Source organism: Neovison vison, chromosome 11, assembly GCF_020171115.1.
Source record: "Neovison vison isolate M4711 chromosome 11, ASM_NN_V1, whole genome shotgun sequence".
In the NCBI taxonomy this organism is placed as follows: Eukaryota; Metazoa; Chordata; class Mammalia; order Carnivora; family Mustelidae; genus Neogale; species Neogale vison.
This window is the reverse complement of record NC_058101.1, coordinates 216,292,516-216,301,116: the sequence shown is the minus strand read 5'-3', so window position 1 is coordinate 216,301,116 and position 8,601 is coordinate 216,292,516. Positions and strand designations below refer to the sequence as shown.

Here is an 8,601-nt window from a genome sequence, read left to right as displayed (position 1 = left end):
GGCGGCAGCGGTAACAGCGGAGGTCCAGACAGCGGCGTCAGCGGCACAGGCGGTGGCGGTGCAAATGGCGGTAGCTTTGGTGGCGGCGGCCTTGTCGGCGGCGGCGCCGGCGGAAGCGGCGGTGGCGCAGACAATGGCGTCGGCGGTTCAGTCGGACTCTGGGCAGAAAGTGGTGGCGGTGCAGGCGTCGGTCGCTTTGGTGGTGGCGGCATTGTCGGTTGCGGAAGCGGCGGCAGCACAGACGACGGTGGGGTCGGTGGAAGCGACATTGGCGCAGAGTTGGACTGCACAAGCGGCAACCGCTTGGGCGTCCACGGCTCCAGGAGCGGCAGCAGCGGCGTCCGCGGCGGTAGCAGCGGTGGTGCAGACAGCGGCATTGGCGCAGACTGCGTTGGCTGCACAAGCGGTGTTGGCGACTCAAGCGGCGGATCCGGCACAGATGGCAGCAACGCAGATGCCGGAGGGGGCTGCGGAAGAGGCGGCAGCGGCAGCTCCAGGGAGGCCCAGCAACTGAGGAAGGGCAGAGGTAGGGCTGAGGACTGGCGAGGAGAAGGGAGGGGGGCAGATTTGGGAGGAATTCCTGGATGGCATTTCTCCTTCCAGTGGCGCCACTTTGGGCTTCGGGGTGGGCGGGCGGGGGTACAGCCAACCCTTGTCCTTGCGCGATAAGGAGAGCCCGACCAGGTACCTGCTCTGAGCTGAGAGGGTGGAAGGGGAGGGAGGGTTGGTGGCAAGAAGGGCCTGGCGACGACAAGTCTCCGTGGCTCCCCAGGGCCGAGGGAGGCCCGCGATGCTAAAATGGAGATTCTCGGGGATGGGGGAGGCTGCGGCGGCAGTGGGCCAGGTCGCTCCTGCTCAGGCCTGGCTGCTCTGGTGCAGCAGCCCTGGCGCCTGCTCCTCAGCGGCCGTCCGCCGCTGCCACCGCCATGGCCATTCCTCCCAGGGAAAGGGCGATTTACCCTGGTGAGGAGGGAGGGAGGGAGCCAGCTTGGGACGGGAGAGGGAAGGAGCCGGCCCACTCTCCGCCACTGGCCTCTGGCTGCCTCTGCGTGCCCCGTCTGATCCAGCCAGCATCTCCTCTGCTGCACCCCCCCCCGCCGCCCGACAGCCCCACACTGCAGTCCTCAAGTCCACCCGCTCCCCGCGCCCACCGCGTCCTCTCTTGGGCCATTGCCATCTCTGCTGCCTGTTAGAGGTAGCAGGGTCTGGGCCCTGAGGTTGTGGGGTGCCCTTGGGGGCACCCCGTGCACTCCCTGGTCCCTGTTTGGGTCCCTGGAAAGGGTGGGTGTTTGGTCTCAGAGCCAAGTTTGCAGCACTGGATGCCTGGGAAGTTGCAAGGGCTCACCAGTGCCTGTGTTTTGCTGTTTCTTCTCCTTTTTAACTGGATTCCTGTCTCTTCCCTCCCCTTTCCCCCACTTCTCACTCCTCAGAAGGCCAGAATGACCAGAGAACCTGCTGTAGAGAAAGGCTTTTGGGGTTTGAGCATCTGCACCTTCAGAAGCTGCGCTGAAGCCTTCATAGGCAGCCTCTGCCTTGTGAGGGAAGGCACCTCCACCAGGTATTAGAAGATCTGGGATAGCTTTGGTGGGAGGACTTGTGTTGCTTAAGGTGTGGGAGAGTGTGGAGGGCTCTCCTTGAGGTCCTCTTTCCAACTTGTTGAGGATGGCTTTTTTGTATTTTCAGGTGGTTGATGTGTGGTTTTGGTTGTGTGTATTTCGTGTTGGGTGCAAAGGGGTCCTTTTCACCGCATGACTTGTGGGAGGACATTTGTCCAAGTTTTTGTCTCATTTCTAATGGCCTGGATTGGTTTGCCACTTGTATCCATTGGGTTATTGGTATGGATGGGCTCAAAAAGAGAGGAAGCAGGGATTTTTCTGTGTATTGGAGGAGTTTACACGTTTTCTTTTGACCATGTGTAGAATGATTTTAATTTGCCTGTCCTGAATTACGTTTTCTTCTCCTGAGCGATTTGGTGGTGGAGGTACAGTTATGCTGGTTGTTGTGCTTTTCCTGTCGTGAGTGGCAAATGTCTGTTCCTTTCTTGTGTTTGAAGATAAACGTTGGGGTTGGATAAAGAAAGTGTAATTTTTTGCAAAGCTCAATTGTCAGTTTGTGTTTGTTTGTTTTCTGATGATCTTCTGCAGTGGTGATGGGTGTCTTTCTAGACAGTGTTAAGATACATATTAGTCTTTTGGGGCAGCATACAATCTCCTTTGTTTTGTAGCAAGGGGTAGTTACTTCTGTAGGTTATTACTGTAGGCTTTGCTGTTTAGCTCATTGGTTTGGGGATAATGTAAAGTTGAGACCTTTGTGTAGAGGATAGTCTGCTTTTCCTTAGTTGCCTGCTATTTTCTGAGGCCAGGCCAGCTAACCTGTCAGTGTATGCTGTTAGTTGCTGGGATGGGAGGTTTGACTGACGTAGTTTCATCCTGTGCTTCAGTCGATACTGAAGAAATTCCAAGATGAATAAAAACAATTTTGGTAGGGACGCTTGGGTGACTCAGTGGGTTAAGCCACTGCTTTCGCTCAGGTCATGATCCTGGGGTCCTGGGGTCCTGGGGTCCAGTGGGGAGCCTGCCTCTCTCTCCACCTCTGCCGGCTTCTCTGCCTGTTTGTGTGCTTTCTCTCTCTCTTTATGCCCCCCCACCACAAAAACAAAATCAAAACCAAAAACAAAAACAAAACTATTTTGGTAAACGGCAGCTGGGTGAGGAAGTGGTCAGCACTAACTCAATTCGTTAGAACTTCAGGTAATAGTGGATCCCTGGATGTCTTCTTTGCAGTCTGAACTGAAACATGCTGTATTATTTTGGCTCTCAGTTTCTCTTTGGCTCTTTCACCTGGGCCTTTTTGGTTGTGTTGTCTTCCTCCCCATGGGGAAGTTCCCTTCTTCTTTTTAAGGGAAGGGAGTTTTGTGTTTGTTTGTTTGTTTGTTTTTAAGGCTTATTTATTCTCTTAAAGATACTTGTTTCCCTGAGAGAGTCTCTGTGGGGGCAGGGGAGGGCAGAGGGACAGAGAGAGAATGTCAGGTACACTCTGCACTGAGCCAGGAGCCAGACTGAGGGCTCCATCCCAGGACCCTGAGATCATGACCTGAGCCAGAGTCAGGAGTTGGATGCTTAACCCACAGAGCCACCCAGGCACCCCTTTAAGTAAACTTTTTGAACCGCAGCATATGTACATAGAAGTGCAGAGATCATAAGCCAAAAGCTTGAGGAACCTTCACAAGGGGAACACACCATGTGACTTTACACCCAGGACCCCAGAGTCTGTGATAACCCCGTGAGTGTCACTTCTGCCATGGTTCTTGACTTCCGTTGCTGGGGAGCTGTTGTGCATGTTCGTGAATTTGGTGTACGTGGAGTCATCCAGTTGGATGCACTCCTGGGCCTGCCTTACGGAGAGTCATCCGGGTTTGTGTGTGTGTTTGTGAGATTACCAGTGCTGCTGTTTCATCCTCACACTATTTTAGAGCTCCACTCTGCGTGTAGACCCTTAGACATCCTAGAAATAGGATAGCTCCTTGGTGCCTTTTAATTACCTGCATCCTTGAACACAGGTGTCTTCTTTCAGCTGTAGTGTAAGGATCAAGCCTGGTGTGTGGAGCTTTTCTACAGCCCATAAACAGAGAAAGCTTTTGCCTCCTCAGTTGTAGAGTTCTATCAGTCATCGCTCTTTCAAGTCATTGGTGAAGTGGATAGAAAATGCCTGCTTTCAGGGAACCAAACGGATGTTGAAAAGGTGAGACAAAACGGTCTTCAGTGGTGGGAGGTGCACCCATGGAATAAATGAGTCCATGGGAGAGATAGTTAGTCTCTGTGGGTACATTGGGAAAGGCCTTACTGAATCTGGGATTTATGATTCTTGGAGGTCGTTTGTTGGGCAGGCCGATACAAGTTAGTTGTTTGTTCCCTCCTCCATCCTTTTTCAGCTCTTCCTTCACTTCAGAGGTCATCCACACCTTTCCACTTTGCCCCACAGGCTGGTAACTACCATTTACTGTATAATAACCATCACCAGCCTTATGCGTCCAGGCCCAAGGCAAGCAAATCCAACTCTCTCTGCTTGGTCAAATTAAATTACGTGGCAGTTTTCATTGCCTTTTTATTTTCTTTTTTTAAAAGATTTTACTTATTTATTTGACAGAGATCACAAGTAGACAGAGACGCAGGCAGAGAGAGATAGAGGAGGAAGCAGGCTCCCTGCCAAGCAGAGAACCAGATGTGGGGCTGGATCCCAGGTCCCTGGGATCATGCCCTGAGCCAAAGGCAGAGGTTTTAAGCCACTGATCCACCCAGGTGCCCCTCTCATTGCCTTTGAAATAATGTTCAAATGCATCATGAGGGGCTCCTGATTCAGTTCTTTCGTGTTCCTTTACGATTTCTTCAAGCAGACTGCCACCAATCCCCATGTGCCCTCCACATATAGGGGTCTGTGTTTACTTCCTACTGCTTGTGTCTTGGGCTGGGACCATGGGACCTTATTTCCATACCTTCACACCTTCCCTTCCTCTGGATTTTCTCTGAAATGCTTTCCCTTGCTTCTTTGTCCTGCCTCACTACCATTTGGACACCTAGATGTCTCAGGAAGCCTTTTCATCACTCCAGTGAGGTGTAGCTCATCTTTGCAACACACCAATTGTATTTTTATTGGCTTACCTCACCCTCCAATTCATGTACAATTCATTTAACACTTGAACAGAAGTTTTATTGGATCACCGATTACATTTTACCATTTTTGAGGGTAGGACCTTTTAAAAACAAAACAAAACAATACAAAACAACCTAATGATTTTGAGAGAGGGAGGGAGGGAGGGGACAGCGAGAGAGAAAGTTTTAAGCAGTTTTCATGCAGAATCTGAGCCCCACATGAGGCTCCATCTGATGTCCCTGAGATCCTGAGCATCTGACCCTTAAGTGATTTGAGCCACACAGGTGCCCCTGAGGGCAAGACCTCTCTTTTCACATCTTTATTTTTCTAAACTGTGTAGTACAGTGCCCGGCAGTGACAGGGCTTCAGGAAAAGTGTATAGAATAGATGAAGACGAGTTTTAGTTGGAACCCGCCTCAAACTGTTCCATCCATTTGAAAGTTTTATATAATAAATAAGCTTTCATACTAGGGCTTGAATCCTGTGTCTGTAATGATACTAGGATAGGGGATAGGTGTCTTTATGAAGTGTGTCCTTAAAAGTAATATACCTGTTTTTCTCATTTTGTTTATCTCACCAGGGGCTTGAAATTAAACCCAGAACTTGAGTCTTGGATGCTTTAGGCAGTGCCTTGAAAGAACTTCCTGGAACGGTGTGGAGCTTCAGAGCATGAGCACATTGACCTGAGCAACAACTAGATGATTCCTAATCCTTTTTGGGTGTCCATTTGGTTATTTACGTGGCCAAGAAAGTCTTAAAAGTCTGCTGAGGAAGTGCAGATCCGTCATGCGCAAAATCGGTTTTGAGGAACTAGATGGGTGTGCATGTGACCTGGTGTCTAAAGGCAGTATAATAATGGGAACAGAACATGTTGGGTATCGATGGAGGGGTTATGCTCTCCATCGTGTAAGTTCTCTTGTGCTCATATACCTATAAGTTGGAAGTTGTACACAGAGTATATTCTGTTGAGGACTGTGGATTAATTCTGTTAAATGGAAGTCTTGACCATTCACTCCACATATTGAGCTTTAATTTCAGTTCTATGCGGTGATTGACTGTCGTGTCAAAGAAGAATTGTCAGTAAAGGCACTGCAAGAAAACTGCAGTGTTAGTCAGAAATCAGGAATAGTGGAAATCATAAGGTAAACAAGGGAAATTTTAATTTTTCAGCAGGATTAGATCATGCTCTCCTTTCCCTCCCTTTCTCAGTTTAGAAAAACTATTTAAATGATCCTTTGGTTGAGAGAAGAAACTGGTAGAAGGGATATGTTAAAAAAAATCTTACTTAAAATTTCATATTAAGAGCATTCGCAATACATTTTAAGATGAAGTTGCTTTTGCGGGGAACAGGTAATTAAAAGGGATGTAGAATGCAGTATTATCAGCCAGTATTGGATCTTCAAATCTATCGAGTACTTGGTGGTTAGTCAGGGAGAAAATAAACCTGATGACTGCTTTCTGGGAAGAGATGAGATTTCCTATGTACGGTAGAAGGTTTATACACTGTTCATTCTTTTCTAGAAGTAAAAGTTGTCAAATATCATAAGTCTGCCAGAATATTCCAGGTTTCAAGAAATAAAAATTCAGCTTAAAATGAACTTCAGTCAAAACCAAACCGTTCTGGGGTGTCTGGGTGGCTCAGCGGGTTAGGCCTCTGTCTTTGGCTCAGGTCATGATCTCAGGGTCCTGGGATCGAGCCCCAGATCGGGCTCTCTGCTCAGCGGGAGCCTGCTTCTTCCTCTGTCTCTGCCTGCCTCTCTGCCTACTTGTGATCTGTCTCTGTCAGATAAATAAATAAAATCTTTAAAAAAACCAAAAAACCAAAAACAAACCATTCTGTGGTCTTGGGGTGCCTGCATTGCTCAGTTGGTTAAGCATCTGCCTTTGGCTCAGGTCAGGATCCTGAGGTCCTGGGATTGAGCCCTACATTGGGCTCCCTGCTCAGAAGTTCTTACTTGGAGGGAAATGGGGCACTTACCCAGGTGGATAGGAGGTAGCTACCATAATAACACCTGCTTGTAACTGGGTTAATAGCGTAATGTTAATAGTGTAATGTGTTCACTTTGAGTTTCAAACTTTAATAAGCACGAAGGATGAACTCAGTTTATCTGGTTCTACCAAAGCCTCTTTTGAATTTTGATCCCATGAAGGAGAGAGATTATCAGCGCATTCGTAAAATTTAAAAAAATAACTGATGTGTTTGTTGGGTATTTTCCTGTATCATTCCATATATTCCTGATTCTCCTTTCTTTTGGTTGTGAAGGTGGTAATACATGCTTAGAAGAAATTAGGGGACAAAGCAACATAAAGGTCACTTTTATTCTGCCCATGCAGAATTACTTTTATTTGACCAATTTATTTGTTTGTTCCCTGGACCACAAATATTTGCGTAATTATAGTTTTCTAGGTGCTATTTAATATGCTAGTTCATTGAATATTGAAAGTGCTATAGGTTGTAGTTCCGTGTAAGAATGGGGGTATCAGGCAGTGTATGATACAAAACTAATTGAGTCTCTGCTTTGAAAGACATCAGTTCTGACCTGTTGGTTCTCTGTGGTTCATTTTGGGTTTTTCTTCTCTAAGGAAATTTTTTGTGATCACTTCATAGTTTTAGGGATTCCTTTTTGTAGGAAATAAAGCTAACCTCCAGTTTCCAGTTTTCTTTTTGTTTCGTTTTATTTTGTTTTGCTTTGGGGGAGAATGAAAATATGTCTCTGGATTCTTAGTATCTGTGGCGTGATTAACTTTGCCAAAGTCTTTCATGAAGAGAAAAAGTATGGAAGGCAATCCAGATTTAATGTCTTTCTACTGAATTTGTTTAATGTTGTGGTGCTCCAACTTTCCTGTGTATCGGAATCCTCTGGAATGCTTGTTGAAACACATTGCTTGATTTCTGGCTCTACCCACCACCTTCTGGGTTTTTTTTTTATGAAGTAGGTCTGGGTGGGGCCTGTGAATTTGCATTTATTTCTTAGAAGTTACTAGGTGATGTTAGAGCTGCTAGTGCTGGTCTAAAGAGCGCTATTGGGAACTATTGGTTAGATGACCTTAAATGCGAAAGAGAGGCCAGCCATTTTTCTTAATGAAACTGGAGATAGTTTTGATGTTACTGAAAATTGATGTTTTGGTATTTCACAGGGAATTTAAGAGAAGTGATATCCATTCACGTTTTAATTAATTAAATAATTAATTAATTAAAATTATTTTATTTTTTGGGGGAGGTGGGGGAGAATGAGGAAGCACAAGCAAGGAGAGCAGCAGGCAGAGGCAGAAGCAGGCTCCCTGCTAAGCGGGAAGCCCCATGCGGGATTTGATCACAGGACCCTGGGATCATGACGGGAGCTGAATTCAGTTGCTTAAGTGCCTGAGCCACCAAGGCATCCCTACATTCATTTTTTTCACTTAGAGCTGGAATTAGATGCAATTTCTTAATAAAGACATTGTGTGTAGTACAAGAGCACTTATCAGTTGGGGAACCACATCCACTAAATTTTTATCGTCCACATTGAAAACTCAGATATTGTCCTGGGCTATTAATATGTGTGTTGGATTTCAGATCCATGTAGTTTTAAAGGCTATTTCTTTGTAACGTATGTTAGAGCCAAGTTTGATAGGTTAGTGAACTAACTTTTCAATAGAATGTTGGCCAAAGAATATGAATAGATAGTTAAAGAATGACAAATCAAGTCCAGAAACATGAGAAATATATAACTTCTATTACTTCAATACAAAACAACATTGTTGGCAAGTCAGATTTTAAAGACTACAAAAATCTTAGTGCATCTTGTAAGAAGTGGACATTGTAACAGCCTTGGTGGCTAAGATAAGCTGCTTTGATTTTCTGAAGGCCAGTTGGTTTCAATTCCTTTAAAAATATTTTTAGCTTGTGACCCAGCATTTGCACTAGGAATTAGTGTTCTCTGCATATACATTTTCTGTGTAAATTCATTT

The 8,601-nt window shown here is 46.2% G+C and overlaps 1 long non-coding RNA gene across 1 annotated transcript; it reads left to right on the top strand.

Moving 5' to 3' along the window:
• The first annotated feature begins 440 nt into the window (after positions 1 to 440).
• On the top strand, positions 441 to 3,605 carry LOC122889217. The gene is made up of 3 exons (XR_006380850.1): positions 441 to 526; positions 1,431 to 1,558; positions 3,574 to 3,605. It is a non-coding gene; the product is annotated as an uncharacterized LOC122889217 (long non-coding RNA).
• The last annotated feature ends 4,996 nt before the right edge of the window (positions 3,606 to 8,601 follow it).